This window comes from Cervus canadensis, chromosome 28 (genome assembly GCF_019320065.1).
Source record: "Cervus canadensis isolate Bull #8, Minnesota chromosome 28, ASM1932006v1, whole genome shotgun sequence".
Lineage (NCBI taxonomy): Eukaryota > Metazoa > Chordata > Mammalia > Artiodactyla > Cervidae > Cervus > Cervus canadensis.
The window spans coordinates 23,202,287-23,220,366 of NC_057413.1; the positions used below are offsets into that span (position 1 = coordinate 23,202,287).

Here is an 18,080-nt window from a genome sequence, read left to right on the forward strand (position 1 = left end):
CCCGCAGGACCTCGTGGCGCAACGGTAGCGCGTCTGACTCCAGATCAGAAGGTTGCGTGTTCAAATCACGTCGGGGTCAATTGTTTTTAGTGTCTATGGGATGCACTGGTCTGAAACTTGGAGGGAAAAAAGATGTTTTCTCCAATGCTAGCTGCCCTTAACGCTGCCCTTTAGAAAGTAGGTAAACACGCAGGTGTACACTATAACTGTGCTTGGGGGGTTTATTTCTGGGTCCATAAAGACATTTTTATTCTTTTCTGCAAAAGATATTTTTCTTTTATTGAAGACATTCTGAATTTCAGTCTTTGCTAACTCCCACCTCACTTCTGTGCTCCATGTCCCATTTCCTTATCCACATCTCTCTCTCCAACGGTCAGAAGCTTCCCACATCTGACATTACCTGCTTCACACCCAGATCAGCTTTTCCTTGCCAGAAAGGTTACACAGCAAGCAGAATCTTGGCTCTCTGCAATTCCCCTACTCCAGCAAACCAAGAAGGAAGTCAGTTCATCTCCAGATGCAGAAAACCTGAACATAATTTTTTGTTTGGTTTGCCAAATTGAGACTAGAGGAAATGAACTATTACATCAGAGAAAGTAGTCCCCTGGGCTAGAAGTTCTAAGAACTCCTTAAAAATCTGTTTTTTTTTTTTTTTTAAAATGTACAGGACTGTGTATTATTTTCTTACCTGAGACTCAAGCACCCTCCAACAGATTATGAACCAATACATTACAGCGCAGAAGAAAAGGAAAGCATGCTTATTTTATCAGAACCTATTACTTTGTATAACTTAGAATGGCTTTGAAACATGACATATGGAATATCAGCAGATGTTTTGTTATCGATGTAATGTACATGTTCACATAGCACATGGTAACAGACATTGCATCTAAGCTTGCCAAAATAGTCGTTCTCTATTTCTTATTAACACTTTTCTTAGCAGTTAGTTTAGGCCCTTGGCCATCGCATTATAAAACAGAGATTACTGCTCTGGGGGAAGAGAAAGACAGAAATAGAGAAAACAGTTCAAGAACACACTCAGCTCTGTAGAGTTGGAAAAAAAACAAGTCTGTAGAAAGCTGAATATTAAGTATGAGGGTACAGTTTATTGCAGCAGAGTGGCGCAGCGGGAGCGTGCTGGGCCCATAACCCAGAGGTCGATGGATCGAAACCATCCTCTGCTAAGATGTTTCTTTTCCTCCTGAAGAGAACTTTGAGAGTAGAGATGAGAGTTTATTAAGAAAATTTGGCATTGTATATCTTCTTTAGTGAGGTGTTTGGCCCGCTTTTTAAGCACATGAAAAGCGTATGTCTTGAGAACAAAGTAACTGTGAGATACCACCACACACCTATTGTTGTTGTTGGTTTTCAGTCGATCAGTCGTATCCGACTCTTTGTGACCCCATGGACTGCAGTACGCCAGGTTTCCCTGTCCTTCACTATCTCCTGGAGTTTGCTCAAACTCATGTCCATTGAGTGGATGATGCCATCCAACCATTTCATTTTCTGTCATCCCCTTCTCCTCCTGCCCTCAATCTTTCCCTGCTTCAGGGTCTTTTCCAATGAGTCAGCTCTTCGCATCAAGTGGCCAAAGTAATCCAGGACACTGAACATCAAATGCTGGTGAGGAGATGGAGTAACAGGGACAGTCATTCAGTGCTAGTTAGAATGCAAAATGGTACAGCCACTGTGGAAGACAGTTTGCCAGTTCATATGATCCAGCAATTGCCCTCCTTATTAAATTGCCCAAAGGAGTTGAAACTTCTGTCCACACAAAAGCCTGCACACAGTTGTTTATAACAGGTTTATTCTTAATTGCCAAATCTTGGAAGCAACCAAAATGCCTTTCAGTAGGTGAATGGATTAACTGTGGTACATGCAGAGAATGGAATATTATTCAGCCTTAAGAAGAAATGAGCTACTATGCCATGAGAAGACATGGAGAAACCTTAAATGCATATTACTAAGTGAAATAAGCCAATCTGAAAGGCTGTACATACTGTATCATTCCAATATATGACATCGTAGAAAAGGCAAAACTACAGAAACAGTAAAATCATCATTGGTTGCCAGGGGTTGGTGAGAAGAAGAAGGATGAAAAGGCCAAGCAGAGAGGATTTTTCAGGCAGTGAAAATCTTCTGCGAGATGCTATAACAATGGATAGATACATGCCTTTCTGTTGTTCAGTCATTCAGTCGTGTCTGACTTTTTGCAACCCCACGGTCAGATTTGGAGAAGGAAACGACAACCCAGTCCTGTATTCTTGCCTGGAGAATCCCTTGGAGAGAGGAACCTGGCAGACCATGGTCCATGGGGTGTCAGGAACACAACTGAAGCGACTAAGCACGCACGCACGCACGGACTGTAGTATGCCTGTTTCTTTGTCCTTAGTTATCACCCAGAGTTTGCTCAAACTCATGTCCATTGAGTCGGTGATGCCATCCAACCATCTCAACCTCTGTCATCCCCTTTTCCTCCTACCCTCAATCTTTCCCAGCATCAGGGTCTTTTCCAATGAGTCAGCCCTTCTCATCAGGTGGCCAAAGTGTTGGAGCTTCAGCTTCAGCATCAGTCCGTCCAATAAATAGTCAAGGTTGATTTCCTTTATGATTCTACATTTGTTTAAACCCTTAGAATGCACAACATCAAGGGCCAATTGTAATGAAAACTATGGACTTCAGTCCACAGTGGACTCATAATTTCTAACAAAGGTACCCACTCTGTTGATGATGGGGGAGACTATACAATTGTGAGAAGGTGTGTGCACCTTCCTCTCAATTTTGCTGTGAACTAGTAATTGCTCTAAAAAACTAAATCTTAAAAAAAAAAAGAGAGAAGAAAAAACTGCTATCAAAAAATCTTCTCTTTGTGAGACTTTCAATCTTAACTCTCTGAGAATGATGCATTTGAAAGGTGTTCCCTCTTTTATGTTTCCCTCATACACCTAAGTTTCCCGCAGTTTGAAAAACAATTTAGTGATGTGATTTAAAGAAAATTTATTGTTCTTGCCTGGAGAATCCCAGGGACGGGGGAGCCTGGTGGGCTGCCGTCTATGGGGTCGCACAGAGTTGGACACGACTGAAGCAACTTAGCAGCAGCAGCAGCAGAAGGGAAAGAACATACATGAATCATTTTATCTAAAACTTCACTTTCAAATGACAAACTAAATCCTAGATTGCGACATGTGTAAGACCACAGAACCAGCTAAAGAGTGTTAGGACTTTTGATTATGTTTCCTGTATAAGAATGATTGTGCTTTATTGGACACTGTTTTGAGTGCTTAATAAAATTGTAAAATTAAAAAAAAAAAATTAAAAAAAAATAAAGAAAATTTATATATGTAAGAGAAGAACAGCGAGCTATAGCTGAAGCCTGTGTATTAACACTTTTGTCATTTTGTATAGAGTGATATTGTAAAATAAATAGAAAATTAGAAAAGCTTAACAAGGAGGCCTGGAGAAGCCGGGAATTTGTGGAATTTACAAAAAGGGCGTTATGAAAAGCAACGAGCCAGCCAGGAGTCGAACCTGGAATCTTCTGATCCGTAGTCAGACGCGTTATCCATTGCGCCACTGGCCCACCTGCAGATAATAGAAGGATTACAGTTTTAGAAAAAGGGAAGTTGTGGCATCACTGTTGCTCTAAATATGAATGTGTGAAATCTTTCCTTTCGGTTTGAGAACCTGAGAAAGCTCAGAACTGAAATAGAAGAAAGTCTTACTGGTTCTTTTTTCTAACTCATAAAATATGACTCCTTCGTGGTCTATGAGAACCCTGTTTCAATGTAATTTGTAAAAGGTCTGAGAGAGTGTTTAATATTTTAAAAAGTATCTTGAAATTGAAGGTCAATCCAACCAGGCAGAAATTTTGTTATGCTCAAAAAGAGGAAAAACCAACTCGTAGTCGGCAGGATTCGAACCTGCGCGGGGAGACCCCAATGGATTTCTAGTCCATCGCCTTAACCACTCGGCCACGACTACACCTATACATTGTTTCTTTCAATGTTCTCCCTGTTACTATATATCATTTATTGTAGGCAACTTCAGTGTTTAGTCATTAAAAAGGGCAATACAAAAGATGGTAAGCTCCATTAATAGTTGATAAAATCAAAGAGGAGTCAACCAACTTTATTTCCAGCATGTATTAAACTGAGAATGGTCTTTTTCTAGAAAGCAAATCGCCGTATATTGCAACAGTTTTTAAAAAACCCTCTTACTTCTGCTGGAGTAGGAAATTAATGCTCAATAAATAATCTGGCACAGCTGTTCCTTACAGACACTTCATGTCTTTAGACATTTGATCTAGTGCCTGGAATATAGTAAGGGCTCAACAAAAAGTAACAGCTTTTGTAACTGTTATTTTTAACTGTTAAAAATAACTGTTATTTGTAACTTATTTTAAAGTAACAGTTATTTGTAGCTGTTATTTTTAAGTTCAAGAATGAGGATCTATCAAAATATTCCCCATAAAGCCCTATCTCCCATCTCTTTGTAAAGCTAAAAATATTTTAAAGCAGTAGGTAGAATATTTTTGATTAAAATAGTAATATGAAAATATTCCTGAGAATCAAATCCACTTCATCGCATGGGACTTTTTCTCACAGAGTATTTAATACTCTATGGATAATGTTTAAAAATATTTGCAGAGACCACCTCCAAAGCAAGCCCAGAACCCCAGGATCTTCACTTTTCTGAAACTACACAACCATCACCACAATCTTAACTGTATGTGCATGCATGTGGGTGTGTTAGTGTACAAGTAGAAGATTTCTGTATTTCATCAACAACTCCATTTCATGAACAGAAGGAGGACAGGGCATGATTTATAAACCCCTGCTTATGTGCTGGTAGGTTGAAAATTACCTCCTGCAGCCCAGACCTCATGTCTGGGCTCCAGAAAATACAGTTGTCCTAGTTACTTCTTGTTGCATGTCCATGTGCATCTCAAAAGCAATACATCTCCAAATGAAAGCTCCATTCTTTCCTTCTAAACTTGGGTCTTCTCCAACAACCTAGATTTCTGTTTGACAGGAGCACCCAGGTACCAAAACCAAAGACTTAGAACTCCCCTTATATCTGTTCTCTAACTCCCTTTCCAGAGGCCACAGGTTTCCAGGTCTTTAGTTCAACCTTGGAACTGCTTCTCAATCTGTCTTTTCCTCCCAAGTGTCAAACCCATTTTCTAAGATCAGGTTCCAACAGTTTCTCATAGGCATAACTGCGACAATTTCTTGGAAGCTTTCTGACCTCTGGTCCCTTGTCCCTGAAGAGATTCGTTCCTTTCTTCATTGTTTCAAAATTTGTGTTCTGGGCACAATTACAGGACAAACATTTTGCTAGGTGCTGCTCGCTCAGTGGAGAGCCACAAAAATATGGCTACTGTTCTGAGAAATTTTCAGAGTGAACAATTGCAAAAGTGAATATTTACCACTGAGTTTGATAAGTGAGAGGTCCAGTGTGCCTTAGTAGCCCACAGGAAGAATGTAGATCCCAATCATGAATATCTTAGGTGGTTCCCTGGAGAGTCACTCAGTAAACACCAAGTTTCATGAAGAATGTTCCAATTATACCTTATCTCTGGCCAAATGGATACTCAATAAATATATGTGGAATGAATCATGTTTAAACTTAGATCTGAAGGATGTGTGAAAGTGAGCCAAATTGGAGATGGGAGCAGTGTTCTAGACTTAAACCTGGTGAAATATGAGATAAATAAAAGAAAGTGTTGTCTGGCCGGAATGTTGCTTTTTTTGGAAGGGGAGAAGGAGGGAGAGCAGTGAGAGATAACACCTTGGAGATGTAATTTAGGGCAGATTATGTAGGCAGGGTTATGTCAGCACTAACTCATGTGTTAATCTGAGAATGCAAATCAGATTGGGTCTCTCCCCTCCTTTAAAGTCTTTAAAATTACTTTGCGGCCTTCAGGGAAGATCACAAGTGGCGTAGGAGTCCCTCATCACCGGCATGTGTCTAATTTTCTCAGCTCTTTTTCTGACCACTCTGTCAAGGGAGACTGGATTCCTGAGGCAAGAAAGGATCTGCCCTTCCTCACACAATGCTGGTTTCTTGATGTTGACCCTCTGTCTTGTATCGTAGGAGCCATATACTCTTCTCCCAGGGCTTTTGTTTAAATAGGACAGCTTCTGTCAATCCCCCCCCCCCTCCTTTTTTTTTTTTCTGTAATTAAACTTTTACCGTAAACAATTTCAAACATTTAAAAAAGTTGAAAGAATCAGGAATTGTCTATATATCCACCACCCAGATTCAATAATTGTTACCAGATTCCTGAGCCCCACTCCCCAAATTCTAATTTTGTAGTTCAAGTATAGTGCTGAGAGGGAACCAGGACAAGCTGGGAAAGTTTGCATTTCTAGGAAGCTCCTGGATGATGTCATTGGTTTGAGGACCAAATTTTGAGAAGAGCAGACCAGAACTAACTAGATAATGTGGATAGAGAAACAGACATTGGACGGGTAAAAAGAAACATAAAGCAAAGGAAAGGGTGTTGAGAAGAAATGCATGGAGAAAAAAAAAAAAAGAAAGAAAAAGAAAAAAGAAAAAAAAAAAAACAAAGAAAAAGAAAAAAAAAGAGAAATGCATGGAGGATAAAACTACTAAGTAGAAAAGGAGATTTCTGATTACGGACTTTAACCAAGAAAATAGGATTTTTAAGAATGATCGTTATGAAAGTTCACAGTTTGTAAGTAGTAATAATTTAAGCACCTAGCAACCACGAAGGGATTCGAACCCTCAATCTTCTGATCCGAAGTCAGACGCCTTATCCATTAGGCCACGTGGTCTGGCTGTGATTGCCATGCTGTGTTTGGATGATTCATTGAAAGAAAACAATCTCAACTATCCTTGTAGCATGTGTTATTGTTCTCTTGCATCGGCAGGCAGATTCTTTACAGCTGAGCCACCAGGGAAGCCCATAATTGTAACATAGTGAGATATTGTTGCAAAAAAGGACATTTCCAGCTCCTCAAAAATCCTACTATCTAGTTGGGGAACTAGGTTGAACCTGAGGGTTAAAAATGCTGCAAAGTTAAAACAAGGAGATGATGCTACAATAGCTAATAATAGAGTGCTTTATCTTTTCATGCGAATCTGGGAGAAAGGCCACAGTAGGGAAGGAATGCTTGAGCTGAGAGCTGAAGGAGAGGAACAGAGCTGGATTGTTTTATTTACTCAGGGGATCACCGCTGCCTTGCGGGGGTGGCTTTCAGGTAAAGATTGTGGATGAAAGACAAGAATTCGCTTTTGTGCACTTTGTTGACTTGTCAGACCGGAGAAAGCTGAATTCTAAACATGTGGTGTAGGAAAAGTGAAGAGGGGATCGGATACACACCACAGAACCTCCATCCTCACGCCCCTTGCCAGGCTGAGGAATTGTCAGCAGTGGCTTCACCTGGAAACTGGCTGTTAGGAGCTGAATTGTGTCCTTCTGTCTGCTTCCCCTACTCCCACCCGCGCCTCATATGTCGAAGCTCTGACACCTCAGTACCTCAGATGTGACTTTGGAGACAGGGCTTTTAAAAAAGTAAGTAAAGTAAAAAAAAGGTCATACCGGTAAGCCCTGATACAATGACTGGTGTCCTTATTTTAAAAAGATCAGGACACAAACACACAGAGGAAAGACCATGTGAAGACCCAAGGAGAAGAACCGCCGTCTATAAACCCACTGACAGCATTGTTCTTGAACTTCTAGCCTCCAGAACTGTGAGAAGATAAATCGTTGCTTAAGCCATCCAATCTGTGGTACTTTACTATGGCAACAAACTAATATCACCTTGCCTCTCCACCATCCTGGAAGAAAACGGAAAATTATTATTATTTTGAGTGAGCAAAGTATCCAGTTGCTACGCTTGGGCAGTGATTCTCAGGCTTTCCCCTTCATCACGATCAGGGAGGTTTTGTTAAAACAAAGGCTGCTGGGGTCCGCCTCCAGACTTTCTGATTTTGTAGGCCTGGGGTGTGGCCGAGGACTTGCTTCGCTAACAGGTTCACAGCTGAAGTAAGTGCAAGTAAGTGCTCCTGGTCCGCGAGCACTTTTTAAGAATCACTGGCTAGAGGAGACTCTACTAACACAGAACTGGTAGAAAATGCTAAGAACTCAGTAGATATTAGCAATTTGCTTTGAGTTGTTGTGACCTGAATGGCAAGTGTACAGTACAGACAGCAGAAGCCTCTCGGAATTCTAGTGAGAAGTGAGGGGTCAGGAAGACAAGCCATCTATGCTACACTTGTGAGGATAAAGCAGCTTTTTTACCAGGTTGAATAATGGGACCTGGTGAGCGCTGAGGTAGGAGGGATGTGTGGGACGGGGTGGCGGGTGCAGGGTCAAGGACTGGACACTGCAGGGCAGGGAAGGCTGGGGATCTTTTTGAGAAGACTCTGATGCTGGGAAAGATTGAAGGCGGGAGGAGAAGGGGACGACAGAGGATGAGATGATTGGATGGCATCACCGACTCAATGGACATGAGTTTGAGTAAACTCTGGGAGTTGGTGATGGAAAGGGAAGCCTGGGGTGCTGCAGTCCATGCGGACACAAAGAGTCGGACACGACTGAGCGACTGAACTGAACTGAACTGAGGTCTAGTGAATTTATAGGAAAGGTGGTTGTTTGAAAATCGTGGCAGTTCTTAATCCTGTTTCATTGTAGATCTAAGCTGAGTACGTACACAGTTATTCTCAAGACAGGAAAGTTTAGACAGGTGGAAAGATAGAAAGTGAGAAACCAACAAGTTTCCTCTACACGGAGTACTGGGGCTTTTGGGTTAATATTTAACCTTTCTTATCTTTCTCTACCAAGCATTAGCGAAGCTATGAATAGTGGGGAGAAAAATAATCAAGTTTACCAATAAAAAGATAAATCTTTAGGACCTGGGGGCGAGGGGAAGGCATTATTTAAATCCTAATTTAGAATGGCATCCCCTTCTTACCCGTGACCTCGTGGCGCAACGGTAGCGCGTCTGACTCCAGATCAGAAGGTTGCGTGTTCAAATCACGTCGGGGTCAACTTTTGGGGAAAGGGAGCTTTCTTTCATAAAGTTGCTGGCTAGTTTGTGTTTGACTCACATAATCTCTTTAAGAGGAACCTCTTCCCAGAAATTATTGAAGATCTGGCAAATAGAAGTAAAGAGAATGTAGGTAAACTTGAAACATTAAACTTATGATTTTAATTTTGCTTTTCAGGAATACCGGAGAGTAAGTAAATGGATGGAAATGATGAAGGAGGTGGAGGAGGAGGAGAAAGGGGTTAGGGGAGAGAAGATGACAGAGGAAGAGGAGGGGGAGGAAAAGGGGAAGAGGTATATACTCCAACCCCAAGTAAGTGGATGTCTGTAACTCTTGACATCCTGTTTGCTACCTTGTAAGAGACTCCCACCTGGGTAAGCCAGATTCACAGAAAATATAAGATAGTAAATGTTTGTTGTTTTAAGCCACTAAGTTTTAGGGTAATTTGTTACACAGCAGTAGACAATGAGTACATTTTATCTCAAAATCATCTCCTGTGTCTACCAATACTAATATATATTACGATCCTTATCCAATCCTTATTCACCAAAAATCCAGATTTTGAAAATCTCACTAAATAGCTCAACTTTGCCTTCTCACTCTGAGACACTATTGAGATTCCTGACATAATGTTCTCTTTTGTCCAATAGCCCATCTTTGCATGAACTGTTCCCTTGGTATCTCTAATTTTCTTGAAGAGATCTCTAGTCTTCCCCATTCTGTTGTTTTCCTCTATTTCTTTCCATTGATAACTGAGGAAGGCTTTCGTATCTCTCCTTGCTATTCTTTGGAACTCTGCATTCAAATGGGAATATCTTTCCTTTTCTCCTTTGCTTTTCGCTTCTCTTCTTTTCTCAGCTATTTGTAAGGCTGCCTCAGACAGCCATTTTGCATTTTTGCATTTCTTTTCCATGGGGACGGTCTTGATCCCTGTCTCCTGTACAATGTCACGAACCTCCATCCATAGTTCATCAGGCACTCTGTCTATCAGATCTAGTCCCTTAAATCTATTTTTCACTTCCACTGTATAATCATAAAGGATTTGATTTAGGCCATATCTGAATGGTCTAGTGGTTTTCCCTACTTTCTTCAATTTAAGTCTGAATTTGGCAATAAGGAGTTCATGATCTGAGCCACAGTCAGCTCCCGGTCTTGTTTTTGCTGACTGTATAGAGCTTCTCAATCTTTGGCTGCAAAGAATATAATCAGTCTGATTTCAGTGTTGAACATCTGGTGATGTCCATGTATAGAGTCTTCTCTTGTGTTGTTGGAAGAGGGTGTTTGCTATGACCAGTGTGTTCTCTTGGCAAAACTCTATTAGCCTTTGCCCTGCTTCATTCCATACTCCAAGGCCAAATTTGCCTGTTACTCCAGGTGTTTCTTGACTTCCTACTTTTGCATTCCAGTCCCCTATAATGAAAAGGACATCTTTTTTGGGTGTTAGTTCTAAAAGGTCTTGTAGAGATAAGATAAATTAGAGATACCAAGGGAACATTTCATGCAAAAATGGGCTCGATAAAGGACAGAAATGGTATGCACCTAACAGAAGCAGACGATATTAAGAAGAGGTGGCAAGCATACACAGAAGAACTGTACAAAAAAGATCTTCCTGACCCAGATAATCACGATGGCGTGATCACTCACCTAGAGCCAGACATTCTGGAATGTAAAGTCAAGTGGGCCTTAGAAAACATCACTATGAACAAAACTAGTGGAGCTGATGGAATTCCAGTTGAGCTAATTCAAATCCTGAAAGATGATGCTGTGAAAGTGCTGCACTCAATATGCCAACAAATTTGGAAAACTCAGCAGTGACCACAGGACTGGAAAAGGTCAGTTTTTATTCCAATCCCAAAGAAAGACAATGCCAAAGAATGCTCAAACTACCACACAATTGCACTCATCTCACATGCTAGTAAAATAATGATCAAAATTCTCCATTCCAGGCTTCAGCAATACGTGAACCATGAACTTCCAGATGTTCAAGCTGGTTTTAGAAAAGGCAGAGGAACCAGAGATCAAATTGCCAACATCCGTTGGATCATTGAAAAAGCAAGAGAGTTCCAGAAAACATCTATTTCTGCTTTATTGACAATGCAAAGCCTTTGACTGTGTGGATCACAATAAACTGTGGAAAATTCTTAAAGAGATGGGAATACCAGACCACATGACCTGCTTCTTGAGAAACCTATATGCAGGTCAGGAAGCAACAGTTAGAACTGGACATGGAACAACAGACTGGTTCGAAATAGGAAAAGGAGTACATCAAGGCTGTGTATTGTCACCCTGCTTATTTAACTTATATGCAGAGTACATCATGAGAAATGCTGGGCTGGAAGAAGCACAAGCTGGAATCAAGATTGCCGGGAGAAATATCAATAACCTCAGATATGCAGATGACACCACCCTCATGGCAGAAAGTGAAGAGGAACTAAAAAGCCTCTTGATGAAAGTGCAACAGGAGAGTGAAAAAGTTGGCTTAAAGCTCAACATTCAGAAAACTAAGATCATGGCATCTGGTCCCATCACTTCCTAGGAAATAGATGGGGAGACAGTGGAAACAGTGTCAGACTTTATATTTTTGGGCTCCAAAATCACTGCAGATGGTGACTGTAGCCATGAAATTAAAAGACGCTTACTCCTTGGAAGGAAAGTTATGACCTGTCTAGACAGCATATTAAAAAGCAGAGACATTATTCTGTCAACAAAGGTCTGTCTAGTCAAGGCTAGGTTTTTCCAGTGGTCATGTATGGATGTGAGAGTTGGACTGTAAAGAAAGCTGAGCACCGAAGAATTGATGCTTTTGAACTGTGCTGTTGGAGAAGATTCTTGAGAGTCCCTTGGACTGCAAGGAGATCAAACCAGTCCATCCTAAAGGAGGTCAGTCCTGGGTGTTCATTGGAAGGACTGATGCTGAAGCTGAAACTCCAATACTTTGGCCATCTCATGCGAAGAGTGGACTCATTGGAAAAGACCCTGATGCTGGGAGGGATTGGGGGCAGGAGGAGAAGGGGATGACAGAGGATGAGATGGCTGGATGGCATCACCGACTCGATGGACATGAGTCTGAGTAAACTCCGGGAGTTGGTGATGGACAGGAAGGCCTGGCATGCTTCGATTCATGGGGTCGCAAAGAGTCGGACACGACTGAGTGACCGAACTGAACTGAACTTGTCCAATAAACTCAGTTTTCTTTTCCAATGAGATTATTGGAGACTATTGGAAGATTCTCTGGAGAAGGAAACAGGCAACCCACTCCAGTATTCCTGCTGGAGAATCCCATGGACAGAGTAGCCTGCCAGGCTACAGTCCGTGGGGTCGCAAGAGTCAGACATGACTTAGCATCTAAACCAAATGAAATCTGAGGAAATAGAGTGCACATTGTAAAAATTACTTTTATATTACAAAGAACACACTTTTAGATATTTTTTCTAAAATAGCCTACAGTATGTAATCAATTCAGTACAACTAATGTGAGCACCAACTATGTGCATTACACTAAAGATTTTTGTTTATAATAGAAGATAAAACTTCTGACTCCCAGTGGTTCATTAAAAAGTTCTATGAAATAAAAATCAGTGGCTAATATTTATCTGATAGTTTTATACTATTTTTCATGGCTTTAATAGGCATCATTTTATTTTATTTTTACAACCCCTAGAGGAATGTAAGTTAAATGACTTACATTCAACTCTGCTAGGCTCTATTTACATATGAATAAACAAATTAGGAAACTTGGCTGAATTTATTTATATCTCTCATACTGTCCAGTTATATATTATTCTGTTGCTAGGATTTGGAAGAACCTAATTTATGGCCCAGATTCTTCCTTTACGATCAACATTAGTAACCTCTTAATTTACTAAAATGCTTTTTGCCATTCTTCCCCTTCAAAGCATCCTAATCATAGCCGCCTATTAAATATTGCAATTTCCCTATTCTGAAGAAGAGGTGAAGAGATTTCTAGAGTGAAAAAACCTCCTGGGCTTTCACATGCTTTAATAATCCAGGCTGTCAGATTGTGCTACTTCCCTAAAGCCCACACTCAAGAGTCATTTCAGTAGAGATTATTTTCATTGATTATCAGTGGTTTTCTCTGTGTTGTTTTTTCCCTCCGAACCAGCTGAAAAGTCCTGAAATAGGATTTATTTCTAGGCCCGATTTGTCTTTTGCTTCCAAAGCGCCACAGTGACCTCGGCAACCTGTCTCCAGGAGCAAGTAAGGAGAAGGAAATGGGAGAATTCTTTTTTCCTTTATTATTTTCTTTTTTATCCTGCTACCGTTGACAATATCCTCCCTACCAAACTTGGGTCTCCATAAACATGACAATAGAAGGTCTTTTTTCCAAAATGAAGCAATTTGGTGCTTCAAACTTGAATTGAGCACATTGGCCTCATAAGTAACCAAATTGGCTTTCAGCCTTAATGAGAAACTTTCAGAAAGTGTTTTCATTAAAGATATAAATTGAGGAAAGGATGGAGAAAGACATTTTTATATGTCAGGTGTTTTTAGTTATTTTTCATTTTCAAAAGGCTCCAAGTCACATATCAGCAGTTTCAGTTTCCTTCTGGTTCATAGGTTTTCCTAGAATATTTAGATGTAATCTGTTATTCGATGGGATTTAGGAATATTCTGGGAAGAAAAATACACATCCTCGTTATTTTCCTAAGAATTTAGGAATAACATAATTATATGAATACAAATAAAGAGCATTGAACTCGTTGAGGCATTGGTGGTTCAGTGGTAGAATTCTCGCCTGCCACGCGGGAGGCCCGGGTTCGATTCCCGGCCAATGCAAGCAAGTCTGTTCTTTTCCCTGAAAAGCCACAAACAAAAAATATTTTAAGGTAAGTGCACTTCTCGTAATTTACAGTTTCACCATTGTAAATTTACAATTTCAATTTTATAAATTATACCTATTGGCATGCATTTGGTTTTCCAACAACCAAGCAAACCTCAGTTGATAGAAGTAGTCTTTAGAAGGTGATTTCTGAGTCGGTGGTATTTGGAGGTGGAATGTGGCCACGTACAGACATATATGCAGTATTCCTATTCTTCGAAGCAGCTTTAGAAAAATATTCACAATATCTTAACTCTAGGAAAGTGCCAGAATTTATTCCCTTGAAAATGAATTAAAAAACATAGGGCACGTGTTAGCAGAGTGGCGCAGCGGAAGCGTGCTGGGCCCATAACCCAGAGGTCGATGGATCGAAACCATCCTCTGCTACTTCCTGTGCGTTTTTGTTGATTGAAACCTGATCTTAAAAGGGACTGAATGCTATTTACAACAGACTATCACATCTAGCTGTGGACTAGCTCTGGATGTGTAAGAATCCCTAAAGCTGCTTGTTAGAAATACGTCTTTCCCATTTTTAACGGGGGAAAATCTTATTCTTTATGTCCGGTAAATCTGTTGGAATTTGATCTCTCAGATTTTGGGACCACTACACCTCGTAGGAATTGGAATGTGAGCTTCGTTAAGATCTCTGGTATCTTGCCCGTCAGACAAAGGTTACATTTTGTGATAAGGTCTGTAACCAACATCTCAATCTTCAAATTGTTGATATTTTTTATCATGGTGACAGGCATTCCAGAACAGCTGTTAAAATGAAAGATTTGTAACAGGCAAGATATTCCTCATGGGAATATATCTAGACAATCTAATCAGTTATGTAGTCGTGGCCGAGTGGTTAAGGCGATGGACTTGAAATCCATTGGGGTCTCCCCGCGCAGGTTCGAATCCTGCCGGCTACGTAACTTTTTTTTTTTTTTTTTGCCCTCTCTCCAGGTCCAAGTTCCAACTGTGGGAACTTAACACGAAATAGTTTACCTGATTATTATTATCTTTCTCCATAAAATTGGATGGAGGAAATTTTAGTCCCCTAGTATAACTGTCTGTAGAGAAAATCTTTGAAATTTACTTTGGTAAACGCTAGGGATTTTTGAGACCATTATAAATATGTTTTTTTTTTTTTTTTTTTAAAGCTTAGGCATTAATTCATTTTGAATTACTATCTCCCGAAATTAAATTCAGTTCAGGTCTGACTTTCGATCCTCACTTGCCTCTTTTTCCCCTTAATGAACTTCCAAGAATTTGGGTATATCCAAGGCATCACCATTCTACTCGTGAATATTTTGACGTTTCAGAACAGGATTTCAAACAGAAATTTCCATTTCCTTCTGGAGCCCTCTTATCATTCCATTTAGTAGGCCAGATTGTAGGGAGGATGTACCTGTTGAAGAATATTCAAAGCTGTTTTCAGATTTTGGCTAAATTTTATTAAAAAAACCCAAAACACCCAAACACACCAAAAACTGTTTCACTTGCTAAAACTCTTTTTAAGACATACGCACACAGTATATGCAACAGAAATAAGAATGAATATAACAAAAATTCAACTTGTATTAAACTTGCAATCGATCTATTAGGACATGCAGATAAGCAAAAAGAAGGATGTAAAAATACTCCAAAAGTTTTTCCTTAATCTCAAAATACCAATAATTTCCTAACTTATCTTGAGCGTTTTTCTTCTTTTTCTATATTCACACGTGTCCTATGGAATTTTTAAGTGCAGACACCATATATAGACATTCATGGCCCAGGTCAGAAATTCAGTGAGTGCAATTTTGATCTTGCAAGTAAGGCAGGTACTCAAACCCTACGTGAACTCTGAGAAAAACTGGAAGCAAAGTGAGCTCTGTTATGCTTTTCGCATTGCGGAGCACTGATAATGAGGCCTTCATTCATCCAAGACGGAAATCATCAGAATAAAGTGCATGTGACACACTACAGCCACATTCCTAACTGCTTGTCTCAACGAGCATGTGGTGGCCCCATGGTGTAATGGTTAGCACTCTGGACTTTGAATCCAGCGATCCGAGTTCAAATCTCGGTGGGACCTAACTTTTAGTGCCTTCCCTCCCCATCTCTTCAATCACTGTGGTACCTCGAGGAGGCCAGACAACTAATCGCTTGCGAGGCTAGCCACCCCATCCCTGTCAGCTAGGAGGCAATGTCCTGCAGAACAACTTTCTCTATCCTTTCATCTGAGATTTCGTATCTGTCGTCTTCTTCTCCTCTATTTCCTTCTCTGGACCACAGAATCCCCTCAGATTGTAGTAATTTAGATTGCCGTCTGCTTGACTATTCGCGTTTTATACCCCTGACCTCAGTTCTGGGTTCGAATTCCATCAGTTTTTAATATGAACTGGGCCCTGAGAAATTTGTAGTGCCTGTGACCCTTGGTCGTTGCATTTCACTCGGATCCTCTGCTGACTGGTATACAACTGATTCTTTATAAATATTTTTAAAATAAAAATCATAGTTCACAAAATCCTGAAGAGAAGCACAGGCTCGTCAATGAATATTCAGAAATCTTCCAGCAGGTACAAGGTTGTGGTGGCCCCATGGTGTAATGGTTAGCACTCTGGACTTTGAATCCAGTGATCCGAGTTCAAATCTCGGTGGGACCTACCTTAGTTTTGGTGGCCAGCCAATTTTCTCTTGGTTTGCCTCAAATTGATAATGTATACGTCGGTTTTCAGGCATAACCTTCCCACTCAGGCATCCTTCTCCGGAGAAGCATCCTTCCTTACTTTCTTCTGGGATTCCTACGAAGTGGGTCAGATTTGTAAGTGTACCTGAGTGATTAAGAGTTCATATTATCAGAGGCCTTTATAGAAGTCCCAGAAGACAGGCCCCACCTGTGACCCTTTTCTCCTCCGGAGCTCAGGCAAATGCTCTGTAGGCTGCAAAACTCTGCACACAGACCAGAAAATGTCCAAAACATAGAAAAAGATTCTAAGCTATCAGTCATCTGAGAGCCTCCACTGTCTCTTTACAGGAGGCTGTCTCTGAATGTTCCCATAGAATCTATGCTGAAGCCTTTTAAAGATCAACTGACCAGGATACAAATCTTCCTGTGAAGGTTACTTATATCAAGGTCCCATGGTGAAGTGGTTAACCCTCTGGTCTTTGAATACAACAATATCAGCTGTCAGTGGGACTCTAAATTCCTTCTGTTGACTTTCTCACCACAATTGAAGCATGTGTCCTCCACTACTCTCAGTGACATCAAATAAGAGTCCCCACAAATGCCTCTGGCATTCTAGAAAAAGTTCTGCAAAGTTCTTCCTGCCTATTAAGCCCCAGTCATGGAAGTGCTTTAGAACCTCTGCATTAATTTCCTATTGCTGTTGTAGCAAATGACCACCAATTTAGTTACCTAAAACAACACAAATTTACTTTCTAACAGTTCTGGAGTTCAGAAGTCTAAAATCAAGGCATCAGAAGGGCTGTTTCTTCTGGAGACTTCAATGAAGAATATTTCAAGAGACTTCAAGAATATTTCCTTGCTTTTTTCAATTTTAATGGCCTCTTCCATGCATTGCCTCTTGGTTCTGCATTCACATTTCCTACTATTGAATCTGATTCTCCTTTGGGTCCACTTGGATAAGCCAGGATACTCTTCCATCTTGAAATCCTCAATTTAATCATATCTGCAAAATCTCTTTTACCATGTAAGGTAACATATTCTTAGCTTACCATGTAAGGTAACGTATTCTTAGATATTATAAGTGATATCATACAGTATTTGTCTTTCTTTGTATGTCTTATCTCACTTAGCATAACATCTTCAAGGTCCATGTTGTCTTGAATGGTAGAGTTTCCTTCTTTCTTGTGGCTGAATAACATTCCATTACACATACACACACACACATATACACATCTCATTTTCTTTATTCATTTCCTGACAATTTCCCCCCATATCTTGACTATTGTAAACAGTGTTGTAATAAACATAGGAGTGCAGATATATTTTTGATATCCTGTTTTCTTTTGGATGAATCCTTAAAACTGGGGTTGTTGGATCATAAAATAGATCTAGTTTTAAGCCTTTTGAGGATCCTTCACACTGTTTTCTTTAGTTCTTGGAGTGTGGTCTATTATTTTTTTCTTCCTTTATCAAAGCAAGAGGGCCATTTATAGGGAGAAAAGACATTTTCTTCATTAGTTAAAAAAATAATAATGTAATTTCACAAATAGAACTCTGTTGTATGGA

The 18,080-nt window shown here is 40.2% G+C and overlaps 11 non-coding genes across 11 annotated transcripts; 8 read left to right on the top strand and 3 right to left on the bottom strand.

Moving 5' to 3' along the window:
• Positions 1–7: 7 nt before the first annotated feature.
• Positions 8–79, top strand: TRNAW-CCA. Its single transcript has one exon. It is a non-coding gene; the product is annotated as a tRNA-Trp (tRNA).
• Positions 80–1,112: 1,033 nt separating this feature from the next.
• On the top strand, positions 1,113–1,184 carry TRNAM-CAU. Its single transcript has one exon. It is a non-coding gene; the product is annotated as a tRNA-Met (tRNA).
• Positions 1,185–3,507: 2,323 nt separating this feature from the next.
• TRNAR-ACG lies at positions 3,508–3,580 on the bottom strand. Its single transcript has one exon. It is a non-coding gene; the product is annotated as a tRNA-Arg (tRNA).
• Positions 3,581–3,899: 319 nt separating this feature from the next.
• TRNAS-AGA lies at positions 3,900–3,981 on the bottom strand. Its single transcript has one exon. It is a non-coding gene; the product is annotated as a tRNA-Ser (tRNA).
• A 2,746-nt stretch (positions 3,982–6,727) lies between these two features.
• On the bottom strand, positions 6,728–6,800 carry TRNAR-UCG. The gene has a single exon. It is a non-coding gene; the product is annotated as a tRNA-Arg (tRNA).
• A 2,146-nt stretch (positions 6,801–8,946) lies between these two features.
• On the top strand, positions 8,947–9,018 carry TRNAW-CCA. Its single transcript has one exon. It is a non-coding gene; the product is annotated as a tRNA-Trp (tRNA).
• Positions 9,019–13,744: 4,726 nt separating this feature from the next.
• On the top strand, positions 13,745–13,815 carry TRNAG-GCC. Its single transcript has one exon. It is a non-coding gene; the product is annotated as a tRNA-Gly (tRNA).
• Positions 13,816–14,173: 358 nt separating this feature from the next.
• On the top strand, positions 14,174–14,245 carry TRNAM-CAU. Its single transcript has one exon. It is a non-coding gene; the product is annotated as a tRNA-Met (tRNA).
• Positions 14,246–14,690: 445 nt separating this feature from the next.
• Positions 14,691–14,772, top strand: TRNAS-UGA. The gene has a single exon. It is a non-coding gene; the product is annotated as a tRNA-Ser (tRNA).
• Positions 14,773–15,848: 1,076 nt separating this feature from the next.
• TRNAQ-UUG lies at positions 15,849–15,920 on the top strand. Its single transcript has one exon. It is a non-coding gene; the product is annotated as a tRNA-Gln (tRNA).
• Positions 15,921–16,419: 499 nt separating this feature from the next.
• On the top strand, positions 16,420–16,491 carry TRNAQ-UUG. The gene has a single exon. It is a non-coding gene; the product is annotated as a tRNA-Gln (tRNA).
• Positions 16,492–18,080: the final 1,589 nt, after the last annotated feature.